Source organism: Neomonachus schauinslandi, chromosome 3, assembly GCF_002201575.2.
Source record: "Neomonachus schauinslandi chromosome 3, ASM220157v2, whole genome shotgun sequence".
Taxonomy (NCBI): Eukaryota; Metazoa; Chordata; class Mammalia; order Carnivora; family Phocidae; genus Neomonachus; species Neomonachus schauinslandi.
This window is the reverse complement of record NC_058405.1, coordinates 176,212,058-176,237,372: the sequence shown is the minus strand read 5'-3', so window position 1 is coordinate 176,237,372 and position 25,315 is coordinate 176,212,058. Positions and strand designations below refer to the sequence as shown.

At 37.9% G+C, this 25,315-nt stretch overlaps 1 pseudogene; it reads right to left on the bottom strand.

Moving 5' to 3' along the window:
- Positions 1-4,211, bottom strand: part of LOC110591995 — a 74,458-nt pseudogene extending 70,247 nt beyond the window's left edge.
- Between the last annotated feature and the right edge of the window lie 21,104 nt (positions 4,212-25,315).

Below are 25,315 nucleotides of genomic sequence, written 5' to 3'. Positions count from 1 at the left end.
GTTATGTTCTTTGGGTTTCTAGTCACCAAGGTGGCCAAAAGTTAGCAGGGCCCTGACAGAGGAAGAGGTCATACTCCACAATTCTTAACTAACCTTAATAATCTCTCAGTTATGAAATTATTTTCACTTCTCCCAAAAGATGAAATATTTTATCTACCAAAGTTAATGTATAAAGCATATTTAGAAAAGAAAAAAAAAATATATATATATATGCTCTTAACTATATTATTTTATCAATGGTGTATCTTCTGGTTTTCACAAACTTCTCTGATTCTGTCTCCTATCTCTCTTTGCATGAGCAGAAAGTGCTCTGTTGGATGTTTAAGGAAGGGAAAGGATCTGACAGTCAGAGCTGCTTCTTTTATCCGGAAATCTGAAAAGTGAAAATGAAAACTATCCTCATTGTATTTAAACCCCCATGGTTAAAGGGACCACCTTTAAAACTTATCAGTTCTTTTCAGTGAAGAGTACCAACATAGCTTTGAATCAGCTTTTTCTCCCATGTGATTAGCGTGCTAATTTTGTGACACGTGACAATTTTTTTTAATTAGCAGATTTACTTTAATCAGCCATATTCTAGGTACCCAGAACATTATAAACATTATCATAAAAACCCATTTAAAATTCATCAAAAGATGAATTAATTTGAAATATTTTTCACTCAGTAGATACTAATCACTTTCTTCAACTCCTATTTGTTGAAAACTCTCTGGAAATTGAATTAGCAATTAAACACTTCTGTTTTACATTAACAAGGGCTACTGAATTCCTAGAATATTCTCTCAACTAACCTATAGTTTTCTTTTTCTTTAAACCCAGGTCAAAATTCACCTCTGGCCATTTGTAACTAAAGACCCCCCACCCCACCTTCAACACCCATATACACACACCTAACTCAGATCACTTTGTGCCTCTGAACTTTTAAGCTTGTTTATGTGTTTCTTTTTGAGTGCATTTATGTCTTTTTCACATGTGTTGGTTCTCTTAATGCTCAGTTGTAAATTAGGTACTTTTGAAAGTTCCATTAACGTTTTAAATACCCCAGGGTTGTATTTAATACACCAAAGTAGTAACATACTGAATAGCTCCCTAGTGGTTTTAAACAGTTAATGCAGTGTCAAAAGAAGCCTAATGTATTATTAGGAAGTAGTTTAGGCACAAAAAAAATTCATTATTTCAGAATTTTTCATGACCATAAATCAAAATTTCAAAGTGTCTTTAGCTGTTTGTGTGCTCTCTCCAGTGGCGTGATAATATATCTCCTTACTTGTACACCATGGTTTCCCAATAGTGGCACTAAAATACTTTCATCCCTTGTTGTGTGAGACTGAGATAGTCTATGCATTACAAGATGTCTAGTAGCATCCCTAACCTCTACCCATTCAATGCCAATAGCACACCTGTCTTCAGTTGTGACAACCAGAAAGCTCTCCAGACATTGGCACGTGTTCCCTGGGGTCAGAGGGCAAAACTGTCTCCTGGTGAGAACCACTGGAGTCCATATTACAGTTCTATCTTTTAAAAAAACACCTAACAATTAACTTTCTTACAGGAAAATTCTCATTAAAGATCAATGCCATTAGCATTAATTAAGTCAAATTTCTTGGCACTTAGAAGTTACCTGTTAAAAGGTCTTTAGCTCATTCAAGGACACCAATTTGAATAATCCATGTACTTACTGGTTTAATATCATTAATACTGTTAAAGCGGCAATTTTTGGCTAATCCAAAATCTCTCAGGCACTGCTCTGATGGAGCTTAAATAAAGACAGCTGCCCAAAGCTTGGCAGTGTGCTAAGAGACTTGAGATAAAAGAGTTATCTATTCTTCCTGTGTCCTGGAGAACTGCTCTCTGACCTCCATGGGTAAAGACCACTCAGCCTATTGCCAAACGATGTTTCACAGGAGGATTTACATTTTAATTCTACTGGAAATATTTTAAAATGCTAAGGATTCCTGGAATGACCACTGTCATTAATGACTTACTCCTGGTCTATACCTTGTTCTCCGTGTTTTATACCTGGGGGGAGGATATTTCCCCCCTTTACAACTTCCTTTAAGTATTTCATTTATTGGATGGCTGTTTGTGCTATTTAAATACTTTTGCAACTCCATTTGTTTTTTACTTAATTTAACAAACATTTATGGGATGTTTCCTATGTAATATGGTAGCTCCTGTTGTCCCCTATGTACATTGTCCTATAAGTACTTAGTTGGTAAAATAAAGTCATATTCTTTATGGTATCAGTTTCTGTCTGTGCCTTGGGAACTAAAGAAGCTTAGAGAGTAAATATGAAAAGCATTTTCTACATTTTAAACAATTGTCATATACAGTGGGACAACTATAACGGGGAAATGTGGTCCATATATACAATAGAATATCACTCAGCCATCAGAAAGGATGAATACCCACCATTCGCATCGACATGGATGGAACTGGAGGGGATTCTGCTAAGTGAAATAAGTCAAGCAGAGAAAGACAATTCTCATATGGTTTCACTCATATGTGGAACATAAGGAATTGCATGGAGGACCATAGGGGAAAGGAGGGAAGATGGAAGGGGGGGAAATCAGAGAGGGAGACAACCCATGAGAGACTATGGACCCCAGGAAACAAACAGGGTTTCAGAGGGGAGGGGGTTGGGGGAGTAGCAGGGTGATGGGTATTAAGGAGGGCATGTGTTGTGATGAGCACTGGGTGTTATATGCAACGGTTGAATCACTGAACACTACATCAAAAACTAATGATGTACTATATGGTGACTAACTGAACATAACAAAAAAAAGAAAGCTATAATTCCAAAGATGATTTTTGCCATGATCATTTGATTATAACATGTTAGGTGCTACTTGGCTACTACCGTATAAAAATGTCTTTATCAATTCAACTTTCCTGGTGTTTATCAATTTATACTTCCATCTTTTTCTGGAAAGTAATTTAGGGAGACTTGTCATCATACACAAAATATATTGGCAAAGGTAGTCGTGTCTCCCTCTTCGTTATGAAACATTCTGGGAGTGTGACCAAGGAAGAGAGTGAACAGCATTTCAGGAATGTTGTTTCCATAGGCCTTTAGAAAAATAATGAGAATTCATTTTCCCACTTCCTTTGAGATGATCACTTAGTTCTGTCCCTCCTTTTTTCCTTGCCCTGTTTAGGCAAGCTGGCACATGTCACCACTTGAAAGGGCACTAGAAAAATGCACCGCTCTGGTATTCCCATCTGGTCTTAAGCTTCCACCATCGTTGCTGCCTGTGTCAGCTCTGTGAAGAGCTCACCCCTCACCTGGCTGCAGTTCTTCTATCAGTCTCTCCCTCCTCTGTCTCCCGAAGCCCCCAGCATCACATCTCCATCTACCCTGCTCTTAGGACTTCCTTCCCAGCCATTATTTTCTTATTATCCCAACTCTGCTCTTCACACTTAGGTTTTTCATATATCAGGCTTATGCGGACATGGGTCATTGAATGACTGAACTTCTTCAGTTCAACTCTGCTTCTCGCAGCTTGTAGACAACTCTACCTAACTGAAATCAAAGGGCAGAGAGACAGATAGAAAGAGCTGGGCTTATTTGCTATGTCTGAAATGACTCCAAACTAGATTCTGAGCCACAGTCTACCTTCTGGGCTCAGCAGACAGAGACTTGAAGAGATTGGATGCTCATGGCCTGCAACTCCCTCAAGAGATGGGGAGATTCGAGGATGATAAGGAGAGGGCAAGAAGTTTATAACAAACCTATCATTGCAATCTGTTAAAACTGTGTTTCTTGTATTGTTATCCTGTTGACCCAGCTGAGTAAGTATCATCGCATTTTACATATTACTACCTCTGACCTAAGGGGGGTAAGCTGAGCAGGCAACTTAGCGCTCAGCCCAGGATGTCCCCTTAAGACTCCTGTTTTCAGAAAAAGGCTGAGGAATCTTCTTTTAAACATTCCTGGGGAGTATTATATGGCTTCCCCTTCCTGTTAGATCCGTTTCTTCACCTATTAGAGTAGGTAACCAGATGTGCCTGTCACATATGGATGGGGACAATTTGTAACCAAGAGAGAAAAAGGAGAATGAAGCACAGAAAACAGTTCCCCTATCAATTTGCACACATGCAGGTCTTGTCCAGATACCTTGAAAGTAATAGTTTCCCTTCCTGAAATCTCCAAGGCTGTTGTGGTTGACCATGAGGTCAAGGGAAGGGCTAATTGCAAGAGCAGCTGTCATCGACCCAAAGAGTTAGCTGAAGAATCAAGTACAAAGGCCTACTGATTCTCAAAACATTCCCCGGGGGCACTCATGAGAGTTTTGCCACTCAGTGTTAAGGAGATTTGTGATGGGTGAACCACAAACATATTTAGATACATTTTTCCTTCTTCTATTTAACACTATGAATGGTCACTTATGATGGATTTTCACATTATTTTAGATATACCTAAATTCCGTATCTAGCATCACAAAAACAAAACCAATTTTAAACTACTTGGGCTGTCAAACCAAGAACTTAGCCCTCATTAAAGTGATATAGCCAAAAATATTATCTCAAGGTACCCTTAGCAATGGAAGTCTACAGCTAGATTATAGTTGCATTTATTCTCTATCTGTCAATAAATACCTTTTTCTTAAATCAGCAAGGCAGACATTGTCAGTTTCAAACTATTAATTACTAGGTGTTAAAATTATCCATCTGAAAACTAAATGAAAACATAAGAAAAGATTATGATGTAATGTGGGAAAGCAATAGAATGTATGATGGTTTTAACTATGAAAATATGTATTCTCTTGGACAATGATGAAGAAATACTTTGAAAAAAAGAAATGCTTGGTATTTGAGGGCTTATCCAGGAATATTTTAATGTCAGAGTTTTCTTTAATATGATTGGTACCTCATGATTTCTTTTAGAAAAAGTAAAAGGTGGCTTCCAGAAGCATGGGAGTTTGAGTTTAGCGCTTTCATTTGAAGAGGACCTGCAAAAATGGACAGGGGTAATGGATTTAAAAACACTCTTTCCTTATTCAGCTCATTTCCTAGGATGAACAACATAATTATCCATCGTAAAACAGCATTCATAAAGGTTACCTCTGGTACTAAGTAAAGCTGTACCTACGCTACTCACACGCTGTACCTACCCTACCACACTGGTATATGTATGCAAGATAAATGGACAGTAATGTATATGTTACATTTCGGCTGTTTTCATGTGTGTTCCACTGCAAACGAGGTAGTGTATCTCTTAAGGCCAGTAAAATCTCTCCAACGATGAGAAATAAGGCCCTTGAGAAGAGTGAGAGTCACATGGCAGATACTTATCCAGTTAGTATGTCTGGTCTGAATGCACAGTAATCAAAAAGAACCTCTACTTTCACACTGGCCACTTAGATCTCTATGGCACAGTGTTTCCAGAGGGTAGAGAGAATGATTTGTTCCACAGCAATTTGCTATTTCTAGCTCTCCCAGCCCATACAGAGAAATTTGCCCAATAGGGTTAACAAAAGTTAACCCTCGGTTGATCAGTGAATTAAAACCAGGCATCCATTCCTACAACATCTGGCTTAAAAAGAATGTTATAGGGCGCCTGGGTGGCTCAGTTGGTTAAGCGACTGCCTTCGGCTCAGGTCATGATCCTGGAGTTCCGGGATCGAGTCCCGCATCGGGCTCCCTGCTCGGCAGGGAGTCGGCTTCTCCCTCTCCCACTCCCCCTGCTTGCATTCCCTCTCTCGCTGTGTCTTTCTCTGTCAAATAAATAAATAAAATCTTTAAAAAAAAAAAAAAGGAAACTAGAATGTTATAATTGAGGCAAGATGGGAGAAAAAAATCACAGATAGTCCATCAGCCTATTTTTATTAAAAATGATATTAATCCTAGCATCTGCTATTAGCTCTCAGCTAATGGTTATACTTGCTTTGGTATTCAAATTTCTACTCCAATCTCTTCAGATCTGTGACCTTCAGGTTCTGCTGGTGTTCAATACTCCTTCATACCTCCATTCTCAGCTGAGTCAATTGGTTTTCATGCTCTTCCCTCCTTGAGGAAGTCCTCCTCACTCCATTCTTCAGCCTCATGATAACGACCTGTCTTCTATTCAAAAATGGGGTCTTTCAACAGCAGGACCACCACGGGGATAATATTGGGAAAGCAACTAGTACATGAATGCTGGAGCTGGAAGATGAACCCAGCACTCCAGCTCCTGCATCAGCCACTCTTCCTCTTGCTTCACTTCCTCTCCACTTCCCTGACCTAAACGATTTCTCCCTCTGTATTATTAACGTCTTCGAATCTTATTCTGTGAATGTCCCACTACTCTTTGATAAAAGAGTCTTTCCACATTCTGCCTGCCAAAATAAGCTGCAGACAGAGGTCCCCAGGAGGAGAGGTCACAGGCGATCAGCATGAGCAGACCATTGTCCCCGGTGGACTAGTTGCCCAGGACCTCAATAAGACACTGGAATTTAGAGAGGGGTTCTTCAAGCCATAAAAAACATATATTTCATTTGCAATAAAACAGCATTAAGCATTCAATCAATAGATTGCCCATGAATATTGAAAAATCTGCAAAGAACTGGTCTCTCAAGAAACACTGAGATTGTCAGTTGTCATCAGAGAGATGATAGGGACCTGAATTTTCCCCCAGGGGGGCCATTTTGTGCTCTGGGTATCACCCTTCCTCTCCTCTCCAACACGGTCTCTACTCACATGGGTTCTTGTCTGATCTTTGCTCCAAGAGGTGCTTTCATTATTCTCCTCCTCTATCTAAAAGCAACTAATTATTTTCATTTATTTTAAAAGAAATCATCTACGTAGAATATTCTCTGTCATCACTGCAAAATTAAGCTGTCATCTTTACAATCAGAAAGTAGGACATTGGTCCACACCAGAAAAGCAGAGGAGGTTCTCAGAGGTCACAAATCTGCGTTGGTCTTTTAGTCACAGTTGTTTTCTAGAATTAAATCACATAAAATGGGTAGTAGGTGGGGTGGGGAGAGCTGTGACTGGGTCCCCCTGGAGTTTTTAACTCTCAGAGTTGTCCTCACTGAGCTTCCAGCAATTTATCACTTACAGCTCAGGTTTTCCTTCCTGACACTGGTTCCTGAGGCTGTTTCCACTCCTCCTGGGTCTCAGCTCCAGGATGCTGTACCTCTTGTATTCCTCTTTCTGGCTCTCTAAATCTTGAAGGCAGCAGTCTGCCCTGTGTCCTCCCTTCTCATATGCCTCCAAGAGCAGTTGATTTTTCAGTCCAGTCAGCTCTTTACTTGTTGTTAGGACAGAGGGGCGATATCTAAGCTCTTTACATGCAGAACTGGAAACTGGAAGTTCACAGTGACTTTGTGTGTCATGAGATCAATAATCTTTAAGGTAAAGTGGGCGGTGGTCTCATCATCTTTACCCTTTTCTGTCATCTCTTCTCCCACTAAATTCATACTACCAGGGATAGCATTTCTCTTCGTTGAAATTATATTTGAGGTAGACATAAACTTTTAATATTTACCTTTATCAACCACTGCATTCCTTTATGTCTCTTTTGCAGTGGGAAAATACTAGAATTTTTTTTTGTATTTTTGAACTGCCAAATTCAGCAGGTCTTAGAACAAAGCAGGAGGAGAGGTCACAGGCGATCAGCATGAGCAGACCATTGTCCCCAGTGGACTAGTTGCCCAGGACCTCAATAAGACACTGAATTCTACTAATGGGCAAATCTGTTATAATAATTACTCTATGTTGAACAGATGAACATTGCTGCTAAACATATAGACTTCATAAGCTATTATACTTCAGGTTGTTTAGTGTAACTTGAGACATAGTTATTAAAATAGTGGGCTATTTTGTTAGCATTAAGCATTTGTTTTACATATAATGACCTCAAAATGCCTAGAATGGAACCAACTCTTCACAGCTTCTTCATATGATGTTATGTTTACAGAAGGATATCTTTCATATTTAAATATTTATAGAAGATTTTAAATTTGTGTTGATAACTTCAGACCATTGGAATAGAGAAATTTTCGATAAACATACTCATGTATGCCACTGGAAAAATCCTTAAGGTCTCAAACACAGAATATATATCTTCATCTTTAAGACATGCTAAGTGCTGTTGTTCACTTTACTCTCATCAGGGTTGTGGCTTTCACTGAGAGAAGAGTTTCATTTTCTTTTCCAGAACATTTCTTTCCCATGACTTGGGAGTCAAGGAACCTAGTTTTGGCCTCAGTCTGCCAAAACTCACCATGTGAGAAGTCACAGTGCATTGGGGGCCTTAATTGCCTTCCCTGTAGATTGTGGGGAATGTGCTATAATATTTCTACATACGTCTAGAGATTCAGGTGACTCTTACCTGGACTTTTTCTGCCCCAGCAATTATATTACTGAGCCACTCTTTTCTTCTCTTGCAGCATATTTTCGAAAGAGTTCCTTCACATGGGACGCCTGGGTCACTCAGTTGGTTAAGCGTCTGCCTTTGGCTCAGGTCATGATCCCAGGGTCCTGGGATCGAGTCCCATGTTGGGCTCCTTGCTCAGAGGGGAGCCTGCTTCTCCCCCTGCTTGTGCTCTCTCTCTCTGACAAATAAATAAAATCTAAAAAAAAAAAAAAAAAGAGTTCCTTCACAGGTAACTATGATGGTTTGCTGTAGCTGTCACAGTAGATTGCTCTTACCTCAGATGCTTTTTTAAGAAATAACATAAGTAAATTTATATTTACCCATGACCCAGGAATCCCACTCCTGGGTGTTTGCCCTAGAGAAATGAAAACTTATGTTCACATCATAACATGTATGGGAATGTTTATCTCAGTTCTATTCATAATTGTGAAAAATCGAGAAAAACATCCAAATGTCCATCCACTGGTAAGTGGATAAACTAACTGGATTCCATAGGACTGAAAACTACTCAACAAACCAGTGACAGACACAGAACATTGGATGAGTCTCAAAGACGTCATGCTGAGTAAAAGAAGCCAGTCTCAAAAGATTACATACCTTATAACTCCATTTATATTAGACAGTCTCAAAAAAGGAAAGCCCCAGTGTTGGAGAACAGATCAGTGGTTTCGAGGGGCTAGGGGTGAGGGAATGTTGACTACAAAGAGAGCACCAGGGAGCTTTTGGGGTGATGGGACTGGTCTATATCCCAATCATGGTGAGTGTTACACAAGCTTATGCATGTGTTAAAATTCATAGAACGGTACACTAAAAAAGTCAATTTTACTGCATACTTATTTAAAAATTAAATTGAATCAGCAAGGTATAAATGAATAAATAATAATATTAAGATAAATTAGTAGACCATGATTTACCACTGATTCAGAAATAACCTCAGGGCAAGAAAATATAATGATTAAGATCTCAGTTTTAGAGTCAGTCATTAGAATTTTTTCCTGTTACTTAATAATTTTGTGATGTTGGGAGAGATGCTGAACTATGCTGAGACTCACGTCCTCATTCATCAAATGTGCTAATAATCCCCACCTCAATAAGTTGTAATGGTAAATGCGAATGCACTGTACTTAGCTGTTAATACTTTTAGTAATACTGTTAAGATTAGGGTGGAAATGGTTGTATATATTTCTGTATACATTTAGTGGTTTTCTGATAAGAAAAATCTGGCTATTACATCCCACTCCCCAAAATACATACAGGCACCCCCATCAACCCCATAATCACTGCCATACACAATCACGCTAGGGCTATGCTAGAGGTTCCAATCTGTGATATCAAATGTTAACTACTGCTAAGCAACATCCTGAGAACTTCCATCTGAAGAATGCTGCAAACAAACTTTGGAAATTAAAAAAAAAAGAAAGAAAGAAAGAAATGCAGTTGGTGAAGCAGTGACTATTTAGAAAGCCAACATCTTCACTCCCAAAAGAAAGACATTAGGGTCTTTGTCCTTGACTTGCCTTTTTCCCTTAGCAATCACTCCCGTAAACTCTCATCTAATCTGTCAGTTTTGGTGATTGCAGATTGGCAGCGGATGACTCTCGAATCTACATTTACCATCTTGGTCTCTCTCCTGGGTTTCAAGATTGGATTTCTAACTCCTGTTGGAGTTAGATTATCCGAGTTGTGATCTCTAAGGCATTATCTGAGGCTGAGCTCATTCTTTTTCCCTTGCAAAGCTCCCTCTTTTTTCTGATTTCTCAATTCTGTTAATAGTGCCACCAGTTTGTCTGGGAACTCACCCCAAATACCTGGTGTCATTGTGTCTTTCCTTTGCCTAGGACCGTGAAGCATGTTTTTGCCCTATTACCTCTAATTTAAACTCTTGCAACAGTCTCCTCACCAATGTAACATATACTCAACTTCTGTATTAATCCTAAATACAGTCCCTTGTAACTTCTTTGTTTGGTAAGTAGATACATAAAAAATTCACTAATTACCTGAAGAAGGAATTCTAAACAATTTGTCCTAACATAAATTTATCTTGATTCCTCGCTATACCTTCAGGCAAGCCGATAGTTTCATATGACTGTTTTACACTTCCTCAGTGTTACAGCTTTGTTAATTTTGTTTTATAATACAACAAATTTGTTAATATAATATTCCCTTTGTCTGGAATGCCCTGCACCTCAACATATCCCACGTTTCTTTAATTCCAGCTTAAAAGCCTTACCATGTTCCCCATATTGCGAGTGATTCTAGACTCCTTTGAGCTGGCATAGCACATTCGTTATTACACTTTTATGAAATGTATTACTTTCTGCTATTCATTAGGAGTATTTATGGGTATATATTATATCCAGTGAGAGTAAAATATATGTCAAAGTCGAAGTGCTGAAGTGACTAGCCTTACACCTTGTATTAGTAGGTGATCCTTATGTATATTCTACTGAGGAAAAATGAATGAGTGTTATTTTACCCAGATTAATCAGGTCATTTTTCTGTAGCTCCCCTCCACCCTCTAGCCCTGGAGTTCCACTGTGATTTCCTTCTGGATACCAGTGGCCAGAGTGACCCAGGCTGATTTGATTGGTAGATAAATAACCTCCCTAACACCTATTCTTTGAAAAGATAACCAAAGCTGGCCTAACACATAAAGCTTCGGCTTAAGTCACAGTCTAATATTAATACTATTAGTATTCCATGGTGTTCCATTCGCTTACTCAGAGCCCAGATATGTGAGGCTTGTGATTGCACTGTTTTCACTGCAGAGTATTTCACCTACAAAAGTATGTTTTTGCGTTTGAAAGAGTGTTGTTGCTATAACATGGAGGGAAGCCAAAGGGGAGTTAATGGCTAAAGTGTCTCTAGACTCAACTTGGCTCTTTAGGCTGATATCATTTCTTTGGGCCCTGGAATATGGGTCCCAGTTCCTGGAATTTGGGTCTGTTCCTATGGCAGCGAGGTTTTAAATTCCTGTTACCAGTGGAGGTTTACAATGAGAAAATGTAATAATTAACATCTGTGCTCCTTAAATCTGCAAGTTTCCAGAATTGTGTAAATCAATCGTTTTTGCTTCATTTATTTGGATATCCAAAACAGATTTGATACTAAAAAAAAAAAAAAAAAACACTTAACTTCATTTTCCATGTTCCTTATTTACAGATGCAGCTAAATTCCTAGAATTTAAGGTTCCTACCCCACCCCCTCACCTCCTAAGTGGAGGTCCAACAAAATCTGGAAAATAAAGAATTCAGGTTTCTGTATATTTGAGGGCAGAGTCTGGGATTATTCCTTTGCTGAACCACAAATGATTTAGGTATTAATGCACACACTGCAAAGCTTTTGTATGGCTAAGTACAACGCTCAATTCCAGTTGTTCTCAACTCCAGTGTGGCCGCCATAAGGCACTGACCCTATCAGCTATAATACTCTAACTTAGGCTTCATTTGCATTGTAAGAATTATGCAAGATGAATCCCTTTTTAACAAAAACGCATCTAATCTTCAAGGGGACTTATCCCCCCAAAAGCTTATGAATGTTAGCTGCACAATGAGCCAACTCATCCAAGGGAAATATCAGGGAAGGAGGAGTAATTGTTTTGCTCGGGTGAGTCATAAAGCTCATGGCATGAGGCAAGACTCCAGTAAACATCCACTCCACCCACCAAGACCCCGGCTTGCTGCCACCTCCTCCCTTCCCACCGGTTTCCATCATCTGCACCCTAAGGCTCTACTGTCCGTGGGAGTCATTTCACCTTTCCTGGGGGAAGCAGATACATCTCTGAGCTATTCTATGTTTCATTTCTCTCTTAATGAATACCACACACATGACTCTTGAATGTGAGTGATGCTAGCAATGAGTAATTAAGTCTGGTGGGAAGGACAGCTCAGGCGGAGGTAAATAGATCTGGCACAGAAACAATATGTTCTGGTTTCATAGTTTTCTTTTGAGTGGCAGTGTCAGGTGGTCATGTGGAGTCTAAGGTTGTTTCACGTACAAACTGACAAATCTTGCAGATGACAACTCTTACTGTCCCAAGTCTCAAACATTTCAGCTGTAGACGGGAGGCAGTATTTTCACACGGACAGCTGTGATAAAACAGTAAAGCATCGCCATGATGGAGTTAGCTTTAAAACATGTCCCCCTCTCTTCTAAAGAGTGTTACAGTTTTAAAGTCGCTTTACTCAACACCTGGCCTAAATATGCCACACAGGGAGCACCTGTGTTTGGACTTGCATCATCCTAACAGATGTTTTTCTTGGAATCGAGCCATCCATAAAACTTAACTCCTTTCAACAAGCCTTTATTGAGCAACTACAATGTGCTGAGTACCTATTCAATCATTTAAAATGTAGGCTGTCTAAAGGCAGCATTTCATTTTTCTCAGTGGGGAATTCCATAAAATGTGCAAAATGTTTCCTGCATTAAGAGTGAACATAAAGGAAGCATTGCTGAGAGGCTTCTTTTTATAGCAAGGGTATTAAAGGAGCCATTGGATCCGGGTGCCACTTTACACCAAGCTCAGTCACTCTGGGAAGCCAAGGTCATTTCCCTTAGACCGTAAGGGAACACCAAGGCAGCTTTTCAGGGTCACCAGTATTTTACTTTCCTGGAGTACATGCTTAAATGTTTGAAACCTAAATGAGTCCTTTGGTAGGGATGCACCCAAACTTCATAAATGGGGCTGGTAGGGGCAGGAGGGGGACAAGTATCAGCAGGAGTAATTTATCTTCCGGAGCACAAAGCTTTTGTCCAACATTGTACCCTAGCGACTATTTGCCAGGTAACACGCTGATACAGAGTTTATTATGATGGTGATTTAAAAGGTTTTAGAAGAAGTGGTAGGAAAATAAGATCATGTTCATTTGAGAATCTGCCAGGCATCCCTTGAATCGCTGCTGCAGGAAAGAAATACAACTTCAGTGTTCCAAAACTAAAAGGTAGTGATGACTGTTTCTGAATAGAATGTGCTCTTTCATCTGTATAAAGACAGTGCTTAAGGATGTGGGTTTGGGAATCAGACCACCTGGTTTAAACACCATCGACTACCATTTCCTAATTGTACGAATCTGTGCTAGTCACTAATTTCTCAGTGCCTTGGTTTTCTCATCTATAAAATGGGAAAAATAATAATAACCACCTCACAGGGTCCTTAAGTGACTTATTTAGAGGACAAACATAAAGAACTTAAAACAATGCTTGGCATGTGGTAAACGTTAGCTACTGTCATTTTGTACACATGTTTTAAGAAGGTAGTTTCAACATCAGACACTAAACATTTGGGAATCAAGTACCATTTACCAGACTTGATATTACTTAGTTCAAATACTCTGAATTTACAGATCAAACCATAGATCTTCATTCAGTAAAATATTTTGCCAAAAGAAGCAGTTTTTACAAAAGTCCTGTCATCATTCCTGAATTTCTTTTTTTTTTTAAGATTTTTATTTATTTTATTTAGAGTCAGAGAATGCAAGCAAGCAGGGGGAGGGGCAGAGGGAGAAGGCGAGAGCGTTTCAAACAGACTCTATGCTGAGTGTGGAGCCTGACACAGGCTCAATCTCATAACCTCGAGATCATGATATGAGCTGAAATCAAGAGTTGGGCACCTGGGCGCCTGGGTGGCTCAGATGGTTAAGCGTCTGCCTTCGGCTTAGGTCATGATCTCAGGGTCCTGGGATCGAGTCCCGCATTGGGTTCCCTGCTCAGTGCAGAGACTACTTCTCCCTCTCCCTCTGCCACTCCCTCTGCTTGTGCTCTTCTGTCTATCTCTCTGTCAAATAAATAAATAAAATCTTTATTAAAAAAAAAAAGAGTTGGACACTTAACCGACTGAGCCACCCCAGGCACCCCACTCCTGAATTTCCTTTTTTTTAATTTATTTTTTAAAAGATTTTTAAAATGTATTTATTTTAGAGAGAAAAAGAGAGAGAGAGGGAGCTCGCGTGAGTTGGGGCAGGGACAGAGGGAGAAAATCTTCAAGCAGACTCATTGAACATGAAGCAGGATGTGGGGCTTGATCCCAGGATCCATGAGAACTGACCTGAGCCAAAACCAGGAGTCAGACACTTAATTCACTGAGCCACCCAGGTGCCCCCCTCCTTTTTTATAAGGATTTTTTTTTCCCACTCCTGAATTTCTTAATGTCATTCCTTTTTTTTTTTTCTTTTTTCCCCTCCCCCTTCCCTCCCTTCCTTTCTCTCTTTCCCCCTGTCCTCTCAACCCTCCTCCTCCCTCCCTTCTTCCCAAGCTGGTCCTTTCGTTTTAGGTTATCCAGACAGGACATTTTCACAAAATCTTCAAGTTTGTTTCAAGATAATTTTGCTCTGTTAATTTTGATACCCTTGATGTAATTAGCCAAGTAATAAATATTAAAATAACTACATATGATTGCCAAAAATTATCCTGATTTTCCCTTATTATCGAATCTTATTTTCAAGATTGTTTCCTAAAAAAGTAAAAAGTGACATCTAGTCGATCAGATTTAAAAACTTTGATGATCTTATCCCAAAGTTAAAACTCTTTACCCCAGGGTGCCTGGGTGGCTCAGTTGGTTAAGCGACTGCCTTCAGCTCAGGTCATGATCCTGCAGTCCCAGGATAAGAGTCCTAAATTGGGCTCCCCACTCAGTGGGGAGTCTGCTTCTCCCTCTGGCCCTGCCCCCCCGTGCTCTCTCTCATTCTCTCTCTCAAATAAATAAAATCTTAAAAAAACACCAAAAAACTCTTTACCCCAGAAATATTTTTACATGTGTGTGTTTGTTAGAGCAGTGATATAATTGTTCCCTTTCTCTGGAGATTATAGATTCATAGTTATTTCTCTGTTTTCAATTAAAAATAAGCCCTTTCATTTATATTATATATGTAAGAATAGTAACTATAAAAAATTCACATTGCCAAGTAGTAGAATCACATGGATCAAAAAAAATCCAGAATTACTTTAATAATTTTATCTGCTCCTTTAAAAAAATAAGCGCTTGACTTTGAAAAAGAAAGGCTATCATTATTTCTAAAAGCATTTGCTCATTTTCCTCTTATAAAGTTACAAGGTTATGAATTATTATAGAATATAGAATTACATATTTGAAAGGTTCAGAAACAGAATAGGATTTGAATATACGGCAATTTTTAAATTTCTGTACAGGATGTTTTCAAAAGAAATTAATTTTTAGAGACATTTTACATACTTAAATGTGCACAAAGAGAAAAAAATTAACACACTTTTAACATTTTGCATGGAAAAGTTGATTGCAAGGTGCAATATGGTACTAAATGAAACCTTGAAAAATATCTTGACCCAATGGAGTGCAGACATGATTTACAGTCTGTGAAACACAAATTGCCACTAACCCTTCTTCCTCTTCAGGCTCTGATGAATTAGAACAAGGATTCTTAGCTCTCAGCTTGGCCCAACTACCCCCTCACTCTCTGACTTTGCTAACATCACTCCCTCCCATCCCCTCATTTCCTTTTCTCGCCTTCCTTAGAAAGATTTAAAGTTTTAGGCAAAACCATATCCATCCAGGTTTCAAAAGTCAGGGCTACCATCATCCAGGACTGGGGATGTGGGGGGGTCACCTTTCCTGTTATATATATATATATATATATATATATATATAACACATATTATATAAACATCACACATCAAGGTGGGTTAAGTATTTCCACAGAGGCTTAATGAGCATATATCCAAGGGAATGTTTGTTGGAGTACCTCAAAACTTCCAGGTCTGAGAAGAGATAATTCCATGGAGGCACCTGACCATAGGCATCCTTTTAGTCAATATGCTGTCATAGGTGGGCCTCAAAGAGAGAGGGTTAGGGCTCCCTGAGAAAAGGAAGTCCAGTTCTTTCTTTGAAGTTCAGAGAGAATTGGATTAGAAATAGGCAAAAGTGGTCTTCTGAAGAAAGTAACTTTGCCTCCACACTTTGTTTCTAGAGGTAGACTCTGCAGAAAGATCTGTAACTACTGGCCTGATTTGATCAATGAACATTTGATAACCATCTATTGCATGCAAAGAATGAGCTAGACTATAGGAAGAGAGGCTGGTGAAAAAACTCAGAAGTGCCTTCCAGGAATTTAAACAGTGTGAGAAAGACAGCAGTGCACAGGGTGTTCCTCTTTGTGTCACCAGAGTAATTCGCCCTGCCCAACAGAATCGATCCATTATGAAGGGGGTGGTTAAATGAATGAATACATAAATGTATACAAGAAGATATGATATAAGGATAGCAGAGAAGTAAAAGTCAACAGCCATGGATGTGAAACTGAGGAGACAGTGAATTCTTCATGGAATGATAGGCCACCAGAACATGTCTAATGGTAGGAGAAGCTTCTGAGATGAATTTTAAAGAAGGGTTTCAATAGATAAAGGAGGAAGGAAGAGGTGTTTAGACAAAGGGACAGATAGGAGTAAAGTTATAGAAGATTTAAAAGAAGAATCATATTGTTTAAGATGATTAGAGCATAGAGTTGGTGGTGAGGAGTCAGACTGGAAGGACAGATTGGGTCTTGACTGTAGAAGTCCTTGACTAAAGTGTTGGTGGATTTGGACATTATTCTGATGGCAATAGAAGCCAACAAATGTTATTGAGACATGGAGCAAGGAGACCAATGAAGGATATTGTCATAATCCAAGTTAGGAAACATGAGGTTCTTGTAGGAAGAGGGTGAAATTAGTAGACAACTTAGCAAAGTAATTGATAGTCTTTTCATTGCATGTTGTAGGAAGAGTAATCATGAGAAGAGAAAGAAACAAATTCTTGCACAAGTTTTCCAGTCTCAGTGTATGGTAAGATTATAAAAAAAATATTTTCACATCCTGCTGAGTTATATAAAATATATATAACATGTAAATACAATAGATATGATATAATATATAATGTATATTATATAAATTTATATATTATATAATATATATAATATGTAACACATAATATATAAACATCACACATCAACCACTAAAGGAAATTATTATTATTAATATTTCCTGTTTGGATGATGAATCTAAGATTCTGAGAGTTTTAACAACTTCTCAAAGACATAGCTGGTAAATTTGAGGAATTGCATTTCAACCCCATCTGACTGAAGATCATGTGAGCTCACCCCCTGGGAGATGACATAAGTGAGATATGAAACCGACAATGGGGAAAAAGTTGTGAGGAGGGCGATTATGTGATCAGTATTTTACATATAGAGTGTAAGTTACCCCTTGTGCATTGGTATGGAACTCTCTGGCATATAATTGGAAATTCAGTTCAGAAAATCATGAGACCAGGATGCACATTTCTGAGTCTTCTGCCAAGAAGTGTGAAAGTTAGAGCACTGTTAAAATTGCTCAGGAAGAGAGAGTAGCTGAAAAGAATTTGTGTGGATGCTTTCAATTAAAGCACTGCAAGGAAGAAGATAAAATTAAAGAGAATGAAGAATAATCAGAGAAGTAGGAGGTGAAGCAAGAGAGTGTAATGTCAAAAAAGGCAAGAGTTTCAAAGAGGGGCCGTATGCTTAACAGTGTCCCATGCTACAGGAGGTCAAGTACAATCAAAATTTAAGTGGAGTTGCTGAGTTTAACAATTACTAGGTCACTGATGAGATTTATGAGTGTTGTTTCTATGGAATAGTGGAACCGAAGTTGGGTTTCAGTAAGTTAGCAAGTAAATGGAAGATGAGGAATTCGAAAAGGTAAATGAGTACCGCTCTTTCAAAAACAAATTAAAAATAATGCATGAAATATGACTTTTGAAAAAAATACAATGCAGATATACATAAAATAAACCTTAAACATCCCCGTACACCAACCCCTCAATCCCACTTACTTCCCCATGGTTACTGGTTAATGATGGATTGCAAAACTTTCAGGTAGTTTAATGTGTTTTTATGCCTATACGTAAATAAACACCCACATATATGTATATACATATTTAAGTATATGCACAAATAGTCTGGAAGATAGTTAATGCTCGCCAAATATTCATGTGCTCCCCTATATTTTCCCTTTCTTTGTAACAAGTTTTGACCAAGGGATTAGGTCCTTTCCAAGATGATAAAGTTAAGAACCCTAGAACACATTTACCTTTCTCATCCCCCACAACTGGGAGACTTGCCCAAGAAATCGAATTGGAGCTAAGAGGAAAGAATCAAGTCATTTCTTGCCAAGAGAAAGCAGAGAAATAGGGGACTCTGGAATAGCAGCTTCAGAATCCAACATCTAAAGGATTTCCAAATATGTGATTTGTTTTTGGGTTTTTGTTGATGATTTTTTCTGAAGATTATGGGCAGCAGCAACTGTCAGCCCAGAAGGATCTGCTGGTACAGCTCCTTCATCCATGAACTTTATGTTACATTTGACAGTGTTCATGATGGGGTCACGGCCCATGGTAGGATGGGGTGGATATGGGTAATGTGGGAGGAGGGGCTTTCAAAATTGATGAATGTGGATAAATTCTGAAATATTTGTTATGGGCACAAAGCACACAAGTCTGATGTTCATCTTCTCTTCTTTTTTTTTCTGTTCATTTTCTTTTCTTCAGACTGTATATAAAGAAAGCCCATTTAGGCATCAATTTTGAGTTGACACCTTAGAAAATCTGAGGTAATTTTTTGTTTTTAAGAGAAAGCACGGTCACCATTTTAGAGGCAGCAGCAGAAAGACCCAAGAGCAAGTGGAAAGCACAGAGCTAATATGGCACCAGTGAACAGTGGGTATGTTGGGTTCTCTGAGCATACATGTGAAACCAAATATCCAAAATAAAAAAAAAAATTTAAAAAAGGAGTTTTAGTTTGGTGCTTTCTCTCTGGATTGTGGTTGCTGGGTTTATTTCTCCTAAAACAGATTTTGATCCATGGTAGCCAACATTTGTGTACAAGAAGAAGTAGCATCAGATTATTGCAATCAGACTATTGAGGAGGTGTAATCTCATGTTCTGGACTTGTGCCAATGAAATTGGGTCATTCTTGAAAGATAACTGAGGTTGTTCTTGGCCTCAGGGTTATAAAAGCAGTTGGTATGTATGCAAACAGGTAGCTGGACTGTTTTCTGAACCAGTGAGTAGGATAAAAACAACAGTAATGCTACCATTTATTGAATTCTAACTATGAAACATGTAATTAAGAATATTGATATTGGGGGCGTCTGGGTGGCTCAGTTGGTTAAACGACTGCCTTCAGCTCAGGTCGTGATCCTGGAGTCCCAGGATTGAGTCCTGCATCGGGCTCCCTGCTCAGCAGGGAGTCTGCTTCTCCCTCTGACCCTCCTCCCTCTCATGCTCTCTGTCTCTCATTCTCTCTCTCTCAAATAAATAAAATCTTAAAAAAAAGAATATTGATATTGTTTCATATTCAGTATAACTTTTTAAGTTAGAAACTTTTATCTGCATTTTGTAGTTAAGGAAACTATAGCCTAGAGAATTCAAGCAATTCACCCAATGCCATAGTGACTAATGATGGCAAAGCTAAGATTTGAATCACGGATCAGGTCTGGCTCCGAGCCCCTGTTCTTCATGCTGCACTTTCAAAGCTGACCTTTAAAGCTTGTCCTTCCTAAAAGGAAGATGGAGCTCACATGGACAAAGGCAGAAATTTCTCTTTTTCTCCAATACAGGTGATGCCCAGAGATACATATGCCCACAGGGACCCGTGCATAGTCACTTTTACTTACAGTGCCTCCCCCTCACCTCTTCAGCATCTTGTACCCTCCATGAGAGCAGCTTAATAGGCTACCATGCAACCATCAAGAAATGAGATCTTGTAAAGAATTGTGGGAGGTACACAAGCTGTTCTGTTTTCTCTACAGGGAAGAAGGCACTGAGCACTGAGAAGATTGGAAGGATAAATGGAAGATTGATACAGCAATCAGGGGAGGTGGGGAGAGGAGAGCTGTAAATAAGCAGGGATACACATGTGGTCCCAGAATGCAATTAAACATGAACAGCTCCTTTGGAACTGACGCATGGACCAAGATTCTACATAGTAGAATGTCAAGCCCATTTTAGATTTCTGGATACAGATTAGAGCACCTAATCAATATCTTGAGAATTTTGGCTATTTCAAGTATTTGAAGAACAGGTTCTAGGTAACCATTAATAGTTTATTGTCTTGCTCGCTTTCCTTCATTCAAAACCCAACTCTTGAAATGAAAAAAGACAATGCCTAAAAATTTACGTTAATGAATTGCTATATTACATAATGCATTATGGATCTGAGATTTTCAAGGTGTTTAATAAAATTATATTATACTAGGAAGTTTAACATTTGCTGTTACACAACTGACATAGTTAATGTAGGATGTTAGGTAAGAAACATTTACTCTTCGTGAATCCTTTCAATGAACTAAAACTTCAGAACCAATTAGGTGTGGTTGACATTTGCATTTTAAGAATTTTTCAGATTAGAGACATCAAGCCTTACAAGTATATCAAAATGACAGCCTTTCGCTAACTTAAACCATCTTGCCCATTTGCAATAAAATCTCCATCTTCCTGGGCCTAGAAAATGTGTTGAACTCATAGACTAAACATTCAACAGTTGTATGCACTCAACAGCTTTATGACTTTTTTTGGTGCCTTTGTGGAATCATCCTGGAATCAATTTATCTTCATGCTTCAAAGAATCCTAATTCAGAAGTACTCCAAATGTTTGGGACTATTTTAAGATTATTTTTCTTCTGGAAGTTTAAATGTAAACTAAAATGAATGCTTTTCCTTTAATTTTATACTGTTTTAACTAACTGTTAAAGTTCACCTTATGTTCAAACTATAGCTTTCAGGCTTAAATGCATTTTCACTTCTTTGATTATTCTATTTTTAAAACTTACTCTCTTAATAATACTTATTTTCCACCCCTTCCTCCTCCATGCTATGATAAGTGTGGTCAAGCAGTTAGACGTAGAATGAATTGAATTTTCCATTGGTTCCCATTATAAAAATAAAGACCTGTTTTTGTCTTGTTCTAAAAAAAACAAAATAAAAAGTGGGCCAGGCTGAAAATTTAGGTGTGGTAGAAATATGTTTAGTCTTGATGATGGCTTTTTTAAAATTAGAAGTGTTTCTCAGCTTATATTTTCAGGAATGTCCAGCAAATCATTCTTCATTGTCTTCTGTAGCATTTGGTGTTTGCAGGGTCTTCTTTCTCATGCCTGATATTGATAGGCTCACAGCTCTCTCTGGACCATAAGAATGTCTCCTGTCACATTTGCACAAGTAACTATGAGTATTTCGTTCCTCCTTTCTCATTTTTCTGGGAGGCATTCCCTGTTCCAGTGCCTAACAGAGTTTATCCACCAATCAGTAAGGTCATTTATTGAATTTTGGAAATCTTATTTAAAATGTTTAATTATATATGATAAATTTACTACCATAGGAGCATTTTGAAATTCTTGAAGCCGCACTCACTGAAACTTCGGGATAACCTATCTTTCTTCCTCTTTCTCCTCTTCTTCTTTCTCCTCCTTTCCATGAAGCGTTTATTTTGGGGGAGTGAGCACCAACCATGAAGCACCTTGCCTTGCAGGATGAATTAGAGGCATTTTCCTTTTGGTTAAAATATTTATTAAAAGCCATGTTGTAAAAATTATGTTGTAGATAGATTTTTTTTTTTTTAAAAAAAGCTGATGTTTCTTTTAGATGAAAATTGAGGATTTTCAAGGAACTATTTTTTTCTTGGACATAGTTAACTGGAGCATTTGCAGGGGTGTTAAAACAGAGAAGGTGCCAGCAAAACAGCAGTGAAGATACTAGAAGAGGGTGTGGGCTACTGGTTTCTGAGAGACCCAAGGGAAGTGGCAGCCTGTCTTTGTACCCAAGCTGAGCCAAATATTAGCCTTATTCTACTCCTTTGTCCCAACACCACCATAGCCTCCTGGTGGCATCTGGGGCATTGCATAGGGTCAGGGTATTCGATTTAGGTGTCGGAGACTGATGGGGGGAAAGGCAGAAAAGATTTACTTTTTTAATAACTTTTCTGTTCAACTGTGGAAGCAAACAGTATTTTTATGCATTACAGCTCCCAGAACTAACTAATTGACTATCATTGACAGTGAGAGGGATAGTATATATACTATCAAAGGGATAGTTTTTTGCTGGGTTTCACAGATATTTTTATTAGCAAACTAAAATTTTAGAGCATACAAGATAGCATGCACTTTCTCTTAGGACATGAAATAGCAATCTCTTAAAATAATTTATCCCATTCTAATATATAACTTCTTAAAGTATAATGAAAATTAAGTTCTAAATATATCATCCAGGAAATCTTCTGAAACATTGAAGATGGAAGGCTTGGAAAAACATCTTGGTGTATTTAGTAATAAAGACATAAAGTGTTAATGACCTTGCTATATAAAAGGTTCTTTTATATGATAATAAATATTGATACAGTTTAAAAATAAACACAAATGGCAAGAAAGTGAAATGCTTAATTTCATTAGAAACCCGATGATTACAAACTGAAAAATATGTAGACTTTTTCAAATCTCAAGTGGACCTAGATTATTATATTTTTAACACATTGTTGAAGATGAAGGTTAAGAAAAACTCTAAAATGCTTGAGGGAAGTGAGTTATTTTATAAACTTTTGGGAAGATGATTTTGCAATTTGAAAACTAGCATCTAGTAATTTTGCTTTTTATATATATATATATATATACATACATATATATATACATATATATATACACATATATATATATACATATATATATATATACATATACATATATATATATACATATATATATATATATATACACACGTGCACACACACACACACACATATTATATACAGAGTCTAAAAGGAAGTATATTAAGTAGTGCATATTTCAGTTTTTACCAAACAATATTGTTTGTATAAGTTGTTTATGTGAAATACTTTTTACTTTACATTTAATAATGCATTAATATTTATGAGGACAAAAAAAATCTTTTTTAATTTGTACTATATTCCATCGTAATGTCTCTAAACCTCGGTTGCTGGCCATTTAGTAGGTTTCTGTTGCTATTGGTATTACACAAATCTGCAGCGAACAATGAACATAATTTTACAAAAAGTTTGTGAACTTGACCCCTAATTTCCATAAGATAAATTTCTAAAAGCAAAATTACTAGATGCTAGTTTTCAAATTGCAAAATCATCTTCCCAAAAGTTTATAAAATAACTCACTTCCCTCAAGCATTTTAGAGTTTTTCTTAACCTTCATCTTCAACAATGTGTTAAAAATATAATAATCTAGGTCCACTTGAGATTTGAAAAAGTCTACATATTTTTCAGTTTGTAATCATCGGGTTTCTAATGAAATTAAGCATTTCACTTTCTTGCCATTTGTGTTTATTTTTAAACTGTATCAATATTTATTATCATATAAAAGAACCTTTTATATAGCAAGGTCATTAACACTTTATGTCTTTATTACTAAATACACCAAGATGTTTTTCCAAGCCTTCCATCTTTAATGTTTCAGAAGATTTCCTGGATGATATATTTAGAACTTAATTTTCATTATACTTTAAGAAGTTATATATTAGAATGGGATAAATTATTTTAAGAGATTGCTATTTCATGTCCTAAGAGAAAGTGCATGCTATCTTGTATGCTCTAAAATTTTAGTTTGCTAATAAAAATATCTGTGAAACCCAGCAAAAAACTATCCCTTTGTTTACTGAAAGGCAACATTCTAGTTCAGGAAGAAATGTCCTCATTCATTTACTAAATATGAGCATAGATTTGTGAATATGGAATGATGTGTCCCTTCAGTAGAATATTTTAGGGAAAAGGGTGTTTTGAGAAGCTTGGTCACTAGAAAGTTTTGGGAGGCATACTGAATTGCTGTTGTGTAGACCATACATTGTCTCTCTGGAGCCACTGAACGCTTTTTATGTTTGATGAGATGCTGTGTGTGATGACCCAGCCATGTCTGAGGGATAGTCCAATCCTCCACAAAAGGGCTGGAAAATTAAAAAAAAAAAACATGATTAAGGATATAGTGGTCATTTACAGGTTGCTAATGCTAAAAAATCCCAGGGCAGAGAGAGGGGAAGGCAAACAATGGAGATCTCAACCACCCTTTGGAAAGGTGCCCATCACAAGAACAGACACTTTTCTCTCTCTGCCGCCGACACCCTGCATGCTTCACTGCTTCACTCCCCCTCCACTCTTCCCTTTAGTATCTAATTCAGACGGATGTCCAGAGCTGTACCAGATAGTTTTTTCCCCTAACTTTTATTGTCATGTGGAACATTATTTCAAAATTATGCTTCATAACAAAATGGGTGCCCTAAGAAAAAAAAAAAAGATTTTCACAGAAGAAATAGGGGAGATTATGGGCCCGGAAAAAATCCAACTCTCTATTTGTCACTTTGCCTTAATTCTGTAGGCCAGCTACAGCTTCTCAACATTCTTGACCTTGAGAAATCCACCAGCCATTAGGCATGTGCCTGAACATGGTAGGGGTAAATGGTGACAAGGAAGAGAGTTCTGTCAGAAGTCTTCCTGTTTGGCACTCAATCTCAGGCATATCTACTTGAAAAGTAGAAAAGAATAAACCAAATAATAACTGCTAGTTTCTTCTGCTTATGCAATTTATAATCCCACAGTATCAACGTTAAAATGTTAAGGAAAAGATATGATCCACTTATGAAAGGATTATCTAGTTGGTCACAGAATAATGCTCTCTTTGTATGGGTCATATGGACAATTTCTAATTACACCACCTTTGAGCAGATGAATTCCTGATGAATTTAGAGCTTGGTGTCTTTGGAGTAAAGGCAAAAGTGACCATCTTATAAGGCCCCAATGACTTCCTGGATATTAGCTTGGATCCCTCTGCAGCAGCCAATCAGAATCTATAGCACATTTATTACTCAGCTCCCAAGGCCAAATCACTGGCCAGGCATTATGTGTACAGAGGATGTACGGCATTTTGACACACGATCATTTAATAGAAGGAACACTTTAACTTTCATGC